General features: G+C 34.7%; 1 protein-coding gene across 8 annotated transcripts in view; it reads left to right on the top strand.

Moving 5' to 3' along the window:
* The window catches only part of CNTLN (centlein), a 299263-nt gene that overhangs the window by 228747 nt on the left and 53555 nt on the right, over positions 1 to 16961 (top strand). The gene's annotated exons all lie outside the window — the stretch shown is intronic.

The following is a 16961-nucleotide window of genomic DNA, read 5'->3' as shown; positions in this document are numbered from 1 at the left end:
GAATTGGAAGATATTAAATGTCAGTTGTTTAAGCCACAGAGTCTATGGGGGTTTTGTTGTTATTGTAGCAACCCAAGCAGAATAATGCAGATTTTGGTATGCCACTTGAGTGCTGTTGTAACAAATACCTAAAAATGTGGAAGAGCAGCTTTGGAACTGTGTAATGGGTACACATTGCAAGGTTTTGAGGTACGTACTAGAAATACAGACATTAAGAGTATTCTGGAGAGGTTTCAGATGAAAATGAGAAACATGTTTTTGGAAACTGGAGGGAAGGCAGTCTTTGTTATAAAATATCAAAGAACTTGGCTGAACTGTGTTCTAGTGGTTTATGGAAGGTAGAACTTGAGAGCAAAGAAATTGTATGTTCTTTTATTAAAATTTTATTTTGGAAGGGGTAGTTTTAGGTTCACAGAAAAATTGAAAAGAAGGTACTGAGATCTCTCATATATCCCATGCCTCTACATATGCATAGACTCCCTCATTGTCAGTATCCCCATCAGAAAGGTACATTTATTACAATTGATGAACCTACATTGATACATCATAATTACCCAAAATGCATAGTTGCAGTTCACTCTTGCTTTATTGTACATTCCCTGGGTTTGGACAAATGTATAATGACACAAATCTATTCAAGTATTCATTTTCACTGCCCTAAAAATCCTCTATGTCTCGCCTATTTATCCTCCCACCCCACTCCAATCCCTGGAAACTGCAGATTTTTTTATTATCTCCATAACTTTGCCTTTTGCAGAATGTCATATTGCTGGAATCCTACAATATAAAGAGTTTTCAGACTGACTTCTTTCTCATAATAATATGCATCTAAGTTTCCTAAGTTTCCTCCCTCGTAATAATATGCACCTAAGTCTTTTTGTGGCTCAATGGCTCATTTCTTTTTAGTGTTGAATAATATTCCATTGTCTCATGTACCACAGTTTATGTATCTCCTCGTCTACTGAAGGACATCTTGATTGCTTCCATGCTTTGGCAATTATGAGTAAAGCTGCTATAAATATCCCCATAAAGGTTCTTGTGTGCACACAATGCCTTTGGGCAAATACCAAGAAACATGATTCATAGATCATATGGTAAAAATATGTTTAGTGTTGTAAGAAACTGCCAAGCTGTCTTCCAAAATACTGTACCATTTTGATTCCCAGCAGCAAGGAATGAGATTCCCATTGCCCCACATTCTCACTACCATTTGATGTTGACAGTGTTGTGGATTTTGGCCATTCTGAAAGTGTATAGTGGTATTTCATGGTTGTTTTAATTTGTATTTCCCTGATGATACATGATGTGGAATATCTTTTTATATGCTTATTTCCCATCTGTTTATCTTCTTTGGTAAGATGTCTATTTGGGTCTCTTGCCTACTTTTTAATTGGATTCTTTGTTTTTTACTACTGAGTTTTAGGAGTTCTTTGTGTATTTTGGAAAAAGTCCTTTATTAGATGTGTCTTTTGTAAATATTTGCTTCCAGTCTATAGCAGAATGGGCCTTCTTATTCTCTCAACACTGTACTTTGTCGAGCAGAAGTTTTGAATCCTAATGAAGTTCAGCTTATCAATTATTTTTTTCATGGATCATGCTTTTGGTGTATCTAAAGAGTGATCACCATACCCTAGATCACTTAGAAGTTCTCCTATTTTATCTTTTTTTTTTAAGATTTTATTTATTTATTTGACAGACAGAGATCACAAGTAGGCAGAGAGGTAAGCAGAGAGAGAGAGGAGGAAGCAGGTTCCCTGCTGAGCAGGGATCCCGATGCGGGGCTTGATCTCAGGACCCTGAGATCATGACCTGAGCCAGAGGCAGAGGCTTTAACCTCTGGGTTTAACCTCTGGCTTTAATCTCTGCACCCTCCTATTTTATCTTTAAGGAATTTTTTAGCCTTGTGTTTTACACTTAGGTCTGTGATCCATTTTGAATTAATTTTTGTGAAGGAATAAAGTCTGTCTTCTGTGTCTAGATTTTTTTAATTTTTATTTATTTATTTTGCCTATAGATGCCCAAATGTTCTAGCACATTTTGTTGGAAAGGCTATCTTACCTGCATTGCATTGCCTTTGCCTTTTCCTCAAAGATCAGTTGACTCTACTTATGTGGGTCTATTTCTGGGGTGTCTATTCTGTTCCATTGACCTATTTATTCTTTTACCAGTACCACATGTTTTGATTACTGTAACTTTACAGTGAGTCTTGAAATCAGGTGGTAGTGTTAAGTCTTCCAACTTTGTTGTTTTCCTTCAGTACTATATTGACTAATCTGGGTCTTTTGCCTCTTCATATAAACTTTAAAATCAGTTTATCAATATTTACATGCTGGAATTTTGATTAGGAAATTGAATCTATAGAACCAATTGGGAAGAACTAACATCTTGACAATATTGTATCTTCCTTTCCATGAACATGGAATATCTCCATTTATTTAGTTCTTTGACTTCATTTCTCAGACTATTTTAGTTTTTCTCATATAGACCTTGTACATCTTTTGTTAGATATATATCAAAGTATTTACTTTTTAGGTATGCTAATGTAAATGGGATGTTTTGCTTTTAAATCTACTTGTTCACTGCTGGTATATAGAAAAGAGATTGATTTTCATATATTAACCTTTTATGTATCAACTGTGACATAATCACTTATTTGGTCTAGAAGTTTTTTTGTTGATTCTTTTGGGTTTTCTGCATTGACAATCAAATCTGTGAATAAAGACAGTTTTATTTCTTCCCTCCAACTCTGTATAACTTTCACTTTGTTTTCTCATCTTGCTGACTTAGCTAGAACTTCCAGTATGACAAAAAGCCAGGATGAGAGGAGACCTCTTGCCTTGCACCTGATCTTAGTGGGAATGCTTCAAGTTTCTCATCATTAAGTGTGATGTTACTTATAGGGCTCTTATAGATAATCTTTATGAAGTTGAGAATGCTCCCCTCTATTCCTAATTTACTGAGAGTTCTTACTATAAATGTGTGTTGAATTTGTCAGATGACTTTCTGCATCTGTTGATATAGTCATGTGATTTTTATTTTTTAGGCTGTTGATGTGAAGGACTGCATTAATTGATTTTTATCTCTTGAATCGTTGTATCAACCTATGAGGAGGATAGTATCCTCATATTATATTATGTGTGGTGCAATTAAAACTTAAAGAATTGAAATAAATTGCTAAGATCAAGCTGAGTTGGCATTCTAGGGTTGTAACCTACAGCTATCTCTTGATCTTAACTCCATAGTCTTTCTACTTTTCTAAGCTGATTTTTTTATACAACATTAAGTTTAATAGTTTTAAAGTTTACCATTTGTGAATTCTGTCGGATCTAGTAGTTAATTCGCTCCTCAGAGACAAAAACCATATGTTATACTTCTTTGATAATGTTCACAGAATCCTGCATATTTAAGGTCATAGTATATTCTCAATGAAAGAATGAAGACTGATTTATGACTAGTTTTTACCGATACTCTGATCTGATATTGCATATTCTTAATCAAGATTAAAAATTGTGTTCTACTTCAAGTACCTTCCTCTTTTCTTTACATCATTCTCAATCTTAGCACATCACTTAAAGTCTAGTTCATAATATCACTTCTTGCATGCAACATTTCCCAGAGCCATTCTCCTTTTCTAAATTTAGCATAAAATAATTCTGTTGTAATTTATTAAGTTGAGGTGGTTATGCATCATATAAGTGAAAGTATCGTACAGACTTTTGTGATTAGGAACTAAAGAATCAATTTGAGAATTAGAAGAACAGGTAAGTCAAGACTGAATATTCATTTATATTGAGGAAGTGAAGGCATAGAAAACATTGTAGGAAAGGACTAACAAGTTGACCGATCAATTGATAAATTATATAACATCATGAAAGTATTGGGAGTTACGGTTTTGATATGAGAGTCAGCAGTATTAGTCTTATGGGGCTTTCAAGGAGAATGAGGCATACTATCTTCTCTTCGTCAAAAATCCTACTAGGCCCACTTCACTTATTTGTGTTACCGTTCTTAAAACTCTAAGAATTTAATCTTCCAAATTGTGATTTACAAAATGGTCCTAAATGTTTTCTGCAGGGAAAAGATACTCCTTTTTGTCCCCCACAAATGCTATTTCTCTATATTAATAACAGTACTAACCAATCCTTAGGGGCATAATATTTCCAAAAGTTACAGAAGAGATGCTTTATAAAATATGGGTGGAGAACCAGACTTTCACCCTAAGCCATTGCTGCCTAATAGCCTTTAATCTGCTTTTTCTGTAACTCCTCAACTGGAGTGTCCCCAAGTAATCTCAGAGTTTATGTGTAATATTTCCACATACGTGTCATAAATATAGACTGCTGTTTATTTTGTGATTAAGCATTATTTTCTCTTCTGATATCTTGATGAATTCTTGATTCCCTTGCCCTCTGAGTTAGATAAAGGTAAATTCTGCAACAACAAATTTTGTTTTCAGAAACTTTTTTGGCAACTGCAATCTTAAATCAGGTTCATTTTTAGGATTTGAATTTTCGAATTTGTTTCGGCTCTTGTCCGATTGCATTAACCAGTTAATCTTCAATTAATTTAATCAAAACCCAAATAATAGATTGATCCTGAATTAATGACAACAGCATAACCCATTCAACAAATATCTTAGGTTTTTAGGTTAATCTATCATATAAACTTTGAGGATACCATTATATCTGAAGAGTCTTTTAGGAAACCCTGTAATTCTAAAAGGACCGTATTTTATCGATCTCCATAAAGCATTTTCATTTGTGTAGATTATATGATTGCTGTTGTTTCCTAAACTTACATTTATCTTTGGTTTGTATTTATTTATATAACTCTTAAAAGACTGAAGTGTTAAATTATACTGGACTTATTCTTTTTCTGTCAGCAATTGTAGAATGTTAAATAGCCTCATTTTCCTTTCTGTGGTCTGTGTTCATATCTCTAGTAATAATGAAGTAGAAAACTATTCCTTTTTTGTACTTCATTGCTAATCTCCAGAGTTTTCTTTTATCTTACCCCGATAGTTTGTGTAGTACACATTCCTTGTAGGGTATTTGGTTTATATATGTCAGATTCTCTAGGGCCATGGCTTTTGCCAGATGAAGCACTTTTGATTTTGAAGCTGATGAAACACAGTGCTATTATTGATCTGTGCATGACACAGCCTGTCTCTCTCCTAGCAGAGTGTAGCAACATTTATCCAAGAATTTGTGAAATGTCACTCGGATCATGTTCGCAAGGTAAACTGTGCAAAAACCAGGATCTGAGCTGAGAATCCATGTGGAATTGGACGTGACTGTCTTGTTCCTATGTCTTATCTTCTAGATGAACCAAGTGATATTTGTTAACAGAATGTCTGTGTCTTATATTAGACTTTGTAAGGAGCGATTATTATCACACAGAACCCTATGTACTGTAAAATCACACTTCTTATACTCTGTTTTCAGATGCACTTGTGATCTTACACAAAAAATAGTAAGATAAGAAAATAGGACCTGAAAACATCAGTTAGAAATTTATTTTCTGTTTATAATGAGCCAGTGTTGTAACATATTGCACAGTCTTATATTCCTAGTAGTGTTTTTATTCTTTGCATCAGTGTACTTTCGGGTAAGTGTGTCTCGTTAAAATATCAATATGCCTAGAAGTGACAAATTATAACATTTTTCCCCACTATGGAATCATTGTGATATTTAACTATGCATGTGTTTTAGAGTTTGGTTTTAAATGCCTAAAATTTTGGTTTACACATGGATAGATATATTTGTTATGATTTGTTTTAGTTTAATATACCTAACACCAGTAAGGCACTCTAATAATAAGATACTCAACAATGAATTAAACATAATCTTTGACGCTTACATGATATACTACTAGCAGAGGTGAACATGTATATCATAATACAAAGAAATTATAATATCTATCGTGTGTGTGTGTGTAACATATATGATGGATATGTAGTGGATGGAAAGATACAGTCGTTCATCATAGTCATTATTTAGTAAGACTTTTGAGGAGGTGCATTTGTGCTTAGACTTACAGTTTAGTTTCATTTTGAAAGTTGTATAAGTGGAGCAAAACCATTGGAAGAGGAAAAGCTTGAAAAGGCATCAAGGCAAGAAAACAGTTTGTTGAGACTAGTGAATAATCTAGTATAGCTGTGGTTCTCAAATCTAGCTACGTGTTCTCCTCACCTGGCGAGCTTTAAAAAAACACTCACACCCAGGCCCTGCCTTAGACCAGTTAAATCCGAATATCTGGTTGTGATCCTTGTACCTTGCTAGTTTTTAAAAGCTCTCGGATGGTTCTGTTGTACAGTTAGGTGTGAGACTAAACTTTGAGAAAGGAAAAATTAAGTGAAAGCATGCAAATAAGAGACTGTTTAAATAATACAGCAAAAGATGACAAAAATCTAGAGGATACCAGTAGAAGTAGAAAGAAAAGAAAACAAGAGATTTTATAATGGTATAACACACAGAGTTTGATGACCAGTCCTAGATGGGAAGGTAAAAAACAAAAAGTGAAGTATTGAAGATATCTATCAGTATTCTAATTAAAGCGACTAGAAAGTTGATAGACTTTATTTGTGGTAATATTATATGATAAATATTGTGGGAGGGAAAATCCTCATATGAACATACCAGGAAAGTTGGACAAAATATAACAAATATAAGTGTACACCATTTAAATATATAGAACATAACAACAACAAAAAGATGTAAATCCCTAGAGCTAAAATCGGTGACAGCTACCACTGGACCCTAATGGCAATTTGCCCTGAAGTGATGGAATCAAGTGAGCTGCAGGATATTTGAGTGTCAAATGTAGAGGAGAGGCCAGGGCTAGAGGTATGAAACTTTGAAGTTATAGTATTTAGATCACATTTTAAAATGTGAAGCTGGATGGAACCCCACTTAGGACATAAAGGTAGATAAAAAAAGAGAGGAGGTCCAAGGTCTGGGCCCAGGGCCCTTCAACCCTTGGAGTTTGGACAGGCGGGAAAGGACTAGAAAAGGAGAACCCAGTTAAGTAGAAAGAAAACCAAGGGCATGGAGTATCCAAAAGCCAAATGATGAAAGGATTTCAAGGACTAGTGAATGACTAATGATGTCAAATGCTGCTGACTAGAGTGGGTCCATGATAGGAACTAAGAAATGGGAAGAGAAGGAGAGGAATTGGAAAATATAGTTAAATGTGCATACTTTTTAGAGTTATCTCATAGAATTTTGCTCTAAAGGAGAACAGATAAAACTAACATATAAACACTTAATATATATAAATATGAACATTTAATAACTTGGGCTCAAATATATAATGCAAAAATGGCAAATCTTATTATTTTTAAGATAACTTGCTCTATTTATCAAAAATATTCACAAAATTAAACCAAAGAAAGCTCTTCACAAATTTTAAATATTTGGTATCATATAAAAAACATTGTTTAACATAAGTGAAATTAGAAATCAATTTAAAAGCTTAACTTTGAAAATTCTGATGCAAACTTATAGAGACATTTCCAAATAACTAATGGGTCAAAGAAGAAAATTTAAAAAAAATGAAAGAATACTTCAAATTAAATAATATCAAAACTTGCAGAGTGCAGGTAATATGGTACTCAGATGGAAATGTATACCTTTAAATGCAGTAAAACTAGAGAAAGATTAAAAATTAATGAGCTACCAATGTAATTGGTTACATTCAATTTAAGAATGAGCAATTAAATAATCCCAAAGAAAATAAAAAGAAGAATATATCAAGATAAGGACAAAACTTAATATTGTAGAAAGCAAACATGCAGTAGACAAGATAAAAAAAACTAGAAGGTGGATCATTGATACTAATAAATTGATAAAAAAATAGCAAGTATTGATGGGGATATAGATGAATTAAAACTTTCATACATTGCAGGTGGGATATGGAAAGTAATGTACTATTTTGGAAAACATTTTGGCAGTCCCTCAAAAAGCGAATTATAGACCTACCATATGATCCAGCAATTCCATTTAGGTGTATGCCAAAGAGAATTGGAAGCAGAAGTTCACATTAAAACTGTACATGGAGGTGCCTGGGTGGCTCAGTGGGTTAAGTCTCTGCCTTCAGCTCAGGTCATGATCTCAGGGTCCTGGGATGGAGCCCCGTATTGGGCTCCCTGCTCAGCAGGGAGCCTGCTTCTCCCCCTCTCTCTGCCTGCCTCTCTGCCTGCTTGTGATCTCTCTCTTTCTGTCAAATAAATAAATAAAATATTTAAAAAATTAAAAAATAAATAAAAACTGTTACATGAATGTTCATAGCAACGTTATTCATAATAGCCCAAAAGTGGAAACAACCTAAACACCCATATACTGGATAATCATTCAGCAATTAAAAAAGGAATGAAGTAGTGACACAAGCTACAACATGGGTAAACCTTGAAAACATGCCCAGTGGAAGAAGTCAGTGACTGAAGATCAAACACAGTAACATTTCATTTATATGGAATGTCCAGAAAAGGCAAAGTCTATAAAGACAAAAAGTAGATTAGAGATTGCATAGGCACAGAGTTGGGAAAGAAATGTCTGTAAGTGGGCATGAGGTTTCTTTCTGGTGTGATGGAAGTGTTCTAAATTAGTGTTTGGTATAATTGCACAACTCTACTAATATACTAAACATCATTCAATCAGATACTTTAAAAATGGATGAATTTCATCTATATAAATTATATCTTAATAAAGCTATCAGTAAAAAGTAATACCACACTACGAACAGTTTATGAGATTAAAATTTGAGTTTCATACGTAGGTTCTGCTAGGCATACACATTTTCCCAAAGAAGAGAAGAAAGAGAAGTAAATTTCACCTCATTTTATGAGGGTACTATAACTGTAACACAATAACAAGATAGGAAAATATGAGAAAGGAAAATTAAAGGCTCATCTCAGCTATGAATATGGATAAATATTGCTAAACTATTAACAAATCTAATCAAACTATGATAAATAAGTATCACAAATGAGGATAATTCCAGAAATAAAATAGCTTATTTCATCATCAGAAAAGTTATTTATATAATTCATTACTACAACAAAGAAAGGGGAAAAATGTGTTAAAGATGCAGAAAATCTAAAGCAACATCAGGAAGATGGCAGAATTTGAGGGAAGCACCAGACCTTCCTTCCCATAGAGAAACCAATTCAGCAACAATACTCAGACCAATTCCTTTTGTGAGAAATCCAGAAACCAATGAAAAGGCACTGTACCCCTCGGGAGTGTGCAGCTAGCTGTATTCAGATTGGTGGGGCACTCCTTCAACTTGTGATCCGGAACAAACTCCTGGTTTGTGGATCCTCCCTGAGAAGAGAAGGAGTATACTGGACCTTATGTCTAACCTTCTGGCTTTTCAGCAAGCCTGTGGGAATGGCTGTTTTTCACCTGCCTCAGAGCATGGATACATACTCTAGATGCCTGGAGGCCACTGAGAACCAAAAGAGCTGGATGGCCTGCTGCTGTTGCAGAGGACCCCTGCCACACCAGTCAGAAGCTGATACAGCTTGAAGCAGAAGTTCCTCTCTCAGGGAGAGAGAGAGAGAAGAGGGAACAGGTATCCACTGTTGGAGCTTATAAGGAGGAGAGTGCCTGAGGGGCTTGTTTCTTGCTCGTCTTAAACCTCAGAAAGGACCCATATACTCTAGAAGCCTGGGAACCACTAAGAACTAGACAAGAGCTGGATGGCATGCTGCTGCTCCACAAGGCCGTTGGTGCAGCAGACAAGCCAATATGGAAGGAAGAAGAAGGGTGTGTGTACAATGGCCCAGCTCCGCAGGTCCTGCCTGAGAAACTCATTTCTGTCTAGCCCAGTTGGGGCACCAGTGGAACTGGGCGTACTCTAGGTAGATGTCTGGGGCTGCTGAGAATAAAAAAAGAGCTGGGTGGCATGTTGCTGCTTCTACGGACCCCAGTATAGCAGACAGGCACCAGAGTAAGCAATGCTGAGATTATGAGCTCCTGGGAAGTAAACAAAGTAAACTAACAGAAAATGTATTTAATAGGAAATCTACATACACTAGCTCAGACAAATCATATCCACAGGGAAGTTTTGAGAGTTTCCAGAATGTCTAGCTGGGGCTGATCCTGGTGAAGGTTTTTCTGTATGTGAAGCCAATTTGTAAAGAGGAAGAGGTGGATGTTTCTTCAAGGTTGTATGGATAGCAACCCAAAGTTATAAGGAACACAACGAAAGAGAGTAAAATGGCTGAATCAGAGGAGCAAAATAAATTTCCAGAAACTGGCCCTAAAGAAACAGAGGTATATGAATGATCTGAAAAGAATCTGGAAATACAGAACTTGAAGAACACTATAGACTAATTGGACCTGCCAGACTTACACAGAACTCTCCACCCAACTACAGTATTCTTTTCAAGTGCACATGGAACATTCTGTAGGATAGACCACATGTTAGGCCGCAAAATAAGTCTTAAATTTGAGAAAATTGAAACCATACAAAGTATCTTTTCTGACCACAATGGACTAAAACTAGAAATCAATAGCAGAAAGAAAACTGTAAAACCCACAAATATATGGAAGTTAAACAACACACTTTTAACCAGTGGGTCAAAGAAGAAGTCACCAGGGAAATTAGAAAATACCACAAGAGAAATGAAATGAAAACACAGCGTATTAAAACATATGGATGCAGTGAAAGTATGCTGAGAGGGATGTTTAAATACTGTGCTATATGCTTACAGATTGGTAAGAGGATAAATCTTGTGTTACGTTAATTTTTATGACAATGAAAAACCTGAAGACAGTATTTTTATACAATTAAATACCTGTTCATGATAAAATTCTCTTAGTAAATGAAATACAGCAGAGAACTTTCTTATTCTGTTAAAAAATTATGTACCAAAAACCTAAAACAGTCATCATACTTAATGGTGGATGTAAAAGCCATTCCTTTTAACATCATGAGAAAGATATTTACATCTGCTATCATTGCTTGTCTTAGATGTTGTACTAGAGGGTACAGGCACTAAGAAAAAGAAATGAAAGTTTAAAGTGTTAGAAATGAAGAAGGGAAAGCATCATTAGTTGTTGCACGTTAGTTGTCTGCACAGCAGACACAAAGCATCATTAGTTGTCTGCACAGAATCTCAAGACAAGTTAATAATAGATTTCAGCAAGATTGCCAGTTATAAAGTCAGTATATGCTAAGATGATGGATGGTACTGTATGTGCCAGAAGTCAGCAATATATGCACTCTTGAAAAATAAATATTATTTAAGTAATAGCAGGAATTATATGGTATCCAGGAATGGAAGATGCATCCCAACTTCAGTGATGTTAAAATGTGAAAAGGGAATGTCTTAAAATCACTCTATGTTTATTTTGGAAATACACATATGTATCAAAAGTATAAAGAAATGTAAGGCAATGATGAACACCAAAGCTGTTCAGATAATGATTATTTCTGGCGAGTCAGCGAAGATAGGCTCATAGTCTTCAACTCTATTGGCAACACAATGTCTTTGTTGAAAGGTTAACACATGAGTTAGTGTTCATTGTATTTTTCTTTGTGTAGCTACTGCATATTTGATACATATCATAAAAATGAGGAAACCTATTAATGCCATTATTCCAGGGAAACAGTGGTGGAGGTAGAACACATTTTTTCAGTCAGATAATAAATTTGGGGGAGTATCTTATATATGGACAGAAGAGGAGTCAGAAGAAGTAGGAATACTATGATATAGAAACAAGAGAGGGAAAATATGTAATGAGCAAAAGAGAAGTGTTGTTTCACAATGTAGGATGCCATAGAAGAATTAAAGATAGAATAACAGGGAAGAGCTTGTTGGACTTTCCTTAGAAGGTTTTGTTAGCAGGACCCTCTTGAGAGCAAATACCAGAAAACTAAACTCAAACTAAAAAGAAAAAGAAAAAAAAGAAGTTCACCAAATCAGAGGACAAACTGCCGCAGGGAATAGCCTTGAGAAGAGCAGTGGTACCTGAAACCAGACTTACGTCTTCAGTGTTAGTCCTCATCTCACAGCTCTTCCCCTCTGACCATCTTTTTCATGTGTCCCTGGCCATGTGGTGACATCCTTATAGCTTAGACCCGAAAAGAAAGATTTCTCTTTCTCGTCTTTCAGTCTTTCCTTGATTTATATGGTTTATAAATTTCTGGCCCACAGGAAAAAAAAAATACTTTGTTTATATGTAATTTTTGGTTAGGATTTAGGTTCATTTCATTATATGCATATTTTTCATCTACAGGAGTAACTGAGAGGAAATTTAAAATTCATGCAGGAAACAGGGCAGTTTCTGTTGGGCAGGACTGATGTCCACATTCTGCTGTATCTGGTGCTCCTACCTCTCACCCATTTCAGTGCCACTCTAATTTCCAAAATACATATCTAAGTCCTAGGTGTTCTTTCAGAACCACTGTTACAGGAGGAAAACAGAGAAACGAGCTCAATTAGTAAAAAATTAATTTGAGTTCTTTTACTCCAGACTACCCTCTTCCTAAAGATCGATATGAATCTGAATGTTTCACATAGCACAGATTTATTAAGTGATTACTCTGTTAGGTTAAGGCTTACTATTTGAAAGAATGTGATAAACAGAGGACAGTTCTAGATAGAAAATGGAGTGAAGGATGACGGAAGAAGTTCCTGTCTGAAATTTTTGTGTTTAAAAAAAAAAAAGAACCTTTTTTTTTAAAAGAGCTTTTTAATGAAACCTCTGAGAAATACCTTGTAAAATATCATTTAAATCCAAGCTTTGTAAATTTTCTTTCCTGCTTTAAAAGAAATTTCTACTTTATGCCATGGGTTTCTTTTTTAGTAATTTTCACATATGTTAATTTTTAATTTTTAAAAAATCCCATTTAAAATGTTATCAGTAACCTTTTATCTTATAAGGTCCAAAGTTTGCAAAAACCATTCTTCTAAAGAAGTGTCCATGCTTTTACTTTCTTAATCTTAGGAAACTTACAAAGGAAATAGAGAAAACATTATTGTTTCCCTTGAGAATTTTTTTTTTTAGATTTTATTTATTTATTTGATAGAGATCACAAGTAGGCAGAGAGGCAGGCAGAGAGAGAGAGAGGAAGAAGCAGACTCCCTGCTGAGCAGAGCCCGATGCAGGGCTCAGGTCCCAGGACCCTGGGACCATGACCTGAGCGGAAGGCAGAGGCTTTAACCCACTGAGCCACCCAGGCACCCCATCCCTTGAGAATTTTAATAAGGTATATGTATATATATATATATATATATTTTAAAGATTTTATTTATTTGACAGAGAGAGATCACAAGTAGGCAGAGAGTCAGGCAGAGAGAGGTGGGGGAAGCAGGCTACCTGCTGAGCAGAGAGCCCGATGCGGGGCTCGATCCCAGGACCCTGAGATCATGACCTGAGCCAAAGGCAGTGGCTTAACCCACTGAGCCACCCAGGTGCCCCAATAAGGTGTATTTATAAATGTAATCAAAATTATATGAATACCTAGTATTGCTGCTGTTAAATTTGTAATGAGTTGTAGGATTTTTGAAATTCCCTGACTGGCTTTCATCCAAGTAATTTGTTTTCAGAGCTTCTGCTCTAGTACAACTGAGGGAAGACATGCTATTAACTGTTGACCCTCTCAGTTAAATATTTCAATAAGTATTAAGATGCTGTTCACATTTAGCATATACTTAAGAAATGTATATCCTTCTAGTAGTTTGAATATATAAATTGGAGCTAGCAATGATGATTTAAACTTTTGGATTTATCTCCCCAGAAGAATCAATTCTATGAATTGATTCCAGTGTTATAGAAATAAATTTAATGTTGATATACATGCATTTTAGTAGTTTACTAATTGAAAATGGTTTTATCTTTTGAAAATATGAATTACAGAAATATATCCTGATCTAGTATAAATTTTTTGAATTCAAAGATTATTTTAAGGAATATTGATGACTTCTGAGTTTGGTATAAAGTATTATGAGCAAATTTTATTTATCTAGATTCTCGCTTCCAATTAGTAACAATGCTATACGTGAGTATTAGTTTCTTTAAGCTTATTCACAAAGGCCTTTTATACAGTACAATAAGTAAATCACCCCACTAAGAAGGAAAAACAATCGAATAAAAGTATTGAAATCTGTTATGTAGGAAAACCAAGTTTAATTAAAGGAGAACGAGACAATCTTCATGAGACTTCTGTAGATATCCTAGAATTTGGTAGCCTTCGTTCCTAATAACTCAGTCACTATCTATAACTTCATTTAAAATTTTAGGCTGTTCTTTACTTAGATACAGTATTAATATCATTCTGAAATATCAACTATTATTTTTGGTGATTTGAGAAGATTGTTTTTTTTTCCTTTTTCTTCATTGTTTGAGTAGTTTAATTGGGGTGGATTCTTTCTGTCCTGCCCCCTTACAGCTTATGCAACTGAAATAAGTATTGACAAAGGGGACGGAGGAAGACTAGAATGAGGAGAATAGGTATAGGATGAGTGAGGAATAGATACTTCTGTGTTGAATTAGCTGAGTTTAAGCAATGGGAAGCAGAAGGAAAGTGCAAAAAAGTTTAGAAAGACAAGTGCTCCGTTTCTTCTTTGGAATGGCATATGTATTGCTGTTCTCATTTTCTCTTGGGGAGGGAATCAGAATGGGAATTGTCGCACCTTCCTTAGTGGTCATTAGTAAGCATATCTTGTGCATATCAAATGTATAGGAGGGCTGAGACTGATCTGATAATATTACCGTATGAACATTGAAAAATTCTTACAATAGTGATGATGATGAATCGTTCTGGATATACTTTTTGTTCTGAATATCTATCTGTCTTTGTATTTCATACTTGGTTATATAAGTCTTGAAGGGGCATTTATTTTAGTAACTAGAATAGGGGATTGGAAATAACAATAAACCTATAGTTGAGTTCCTCTTGCTATGAATAAATCAGATAATGATAGTTTTCCCACAAATATGGGAAAGTTAGCTTTATTAGTTTTCCAAATGTCATAATAATACATTTTTACTGAACCTTTTTCCATAGTTTTGGGGGCAGAAGTGTAAGTAATGTGGTTTAACTTCAGTCCAGTTAAAAGTCGTTAGGTTAGTTATTCTGATTATTTTGAAGCACATTATATTGCTGTTATTGCTTAGGTTTTAATATTTACCATAAATGCCTATCACATCAACACTATTAGTACAAATTAAAGTGTACATGTTAAATGTTTTCAGTTTTGGGGTTGTTTTGAGAAAAGTATTAGTAAACTGTTTTAAAAGGATTTGGCTTTTATAATAATTTATATTTGATTTTCATTTTGAGAAATCGTATTCAAACACATTTATAAAACTTTAATTGAGCATCACTTAGAACTCCCATCACAAAGTGTAAGGGCATTGAATTAATTTTACTTCCTGTACATGTTACTGGAAGTAGCATGTCTCTTATCCATATGCAGATATCCATACTTCTTTGATAGAACCTAATTTGAACACATCAAGACAGATTGGCATTTCCAGTACCATAAAAAACGGCTTTGTTAATTGCAAACCATATTTAGTATGACCTTATAACAAAGTAGCACCTCAGGTGTCATGCTTTGTCTTTAATGTGCACAGTGGAGCTACGTTCATCTGTACTAGACAACTTCACTTCACGAAAAGAGTTTTTTTCTTGATAGGCAATTAGCAGTAATTAGGAAGATTCACCTCAATAAGATGTCAACATGAGATTGTTTTAAAAAGTTGAATGTCAGTGACTTAAAAAGAAAGTTCTTCTGACACATTGGTATGGCATGTGAAACATGAGATGTTAATTTAACTTTTCTGCTTATTATTCATGCACAATATTATTTTGTCATTCAGACACTACACTGACAGAGTGTAAAGGGTGTTAAAATAGTGCTGCTAGAATAAAAAGAGGATTAATCTTCCATTGGCCAATTAGCCAAAGGGTACTTAATGGTCTCTAAAGGCTACTGAAGTCTAACTACTAGCAAAAGCATTGGTAAAAAGTCCTCTATATTACCTTCATTTGCTTGACATTTTGTGAAACATACTGTAGGCTTTTAATAACTGCATTTGTCAGAAAATAGTTTATAAATGAGTGATGTAGTAACTCAGTATATTTTTCATAAGAAATTGTGTTATATAAATAATTCCATTTCTGCCTGAGATCTTTGTTCTTCTTCTTTTTTCTGTTGGTGGTGGTTTTAATTTTTAATTCTTTTTCTTGAAGATCTCAAATAATCACAAAGAAAAACTCATGTTTTTAATTTATAACATTTGTTAGTAACTTGAAGGAATTATTAATCTGAACTATTTATCTTTTTAGATAAGTACTTTATGGGAAATACTCTACTGATAACCTAGAAACCCATGTAATTTTCTTTGTAACTCATATAACATTTTAATTAAGTGACCGTGCTTTTAGTCTTTTAAATGGACAATACAGAATTTTTATTTCTTTCAGTTTTTTTTTTCTTGCAAAAGAATAATTGCAACAGTCTCTAACTTACCATGTTCCCACTTATGATAATGTGAAAGCTGTAAGCATTCCACAGAAATCGTACTCTGAATTTTGATTTTTGGTCTTTTCCTGGGCTAGTGAAATGTGGTCCAGCTCTCTCTGTGAGGCTGGGCAAGGGAGCAGCCGCAGCTCCCAGTCAGCCACGCGATCATGAGGGTAAACAACCAATGTTCTTATAGCCATTATGTATCTATGCAGTCATTCTCTTTTTTACTTTCACTACAGTACTTATTTGTTATTTTAATTTATTAACATATAATGTATTATTTGCTTCGGTCTTACAAATAGTCTGTGAATCATCAGTCTTACTCAATTCACAGCACTCACCATAGCACATACCCTCCCCAATGTCCATAACCTAGCCACCCCATCCCTCCCCACAGCAACCCTCAGTTTGTTTCTTGAGATTAAGGGTATCATGGTTGTCTCTGTCCCTGGTCCCATCTTGTTTCATTTTTTCC

Source organism: Meles meles, chromosome 11 (assembly GCF_922984935.1).
Source record: "Meles meles chromosome 11, mMelMel3.1 paternal haplotype, whole genome shotgun sequence".
Classification (NCBI taxonomy): Eukaryota; Metazoa; Chordata; class Mammalia; order Carnivora; family Mustelidae; genus Meles; species Meles meles.
Note: the sequence above shows the minus strand (reverse complement) of the source record. Positions and strands in the feature narration are given on the sequence as shown.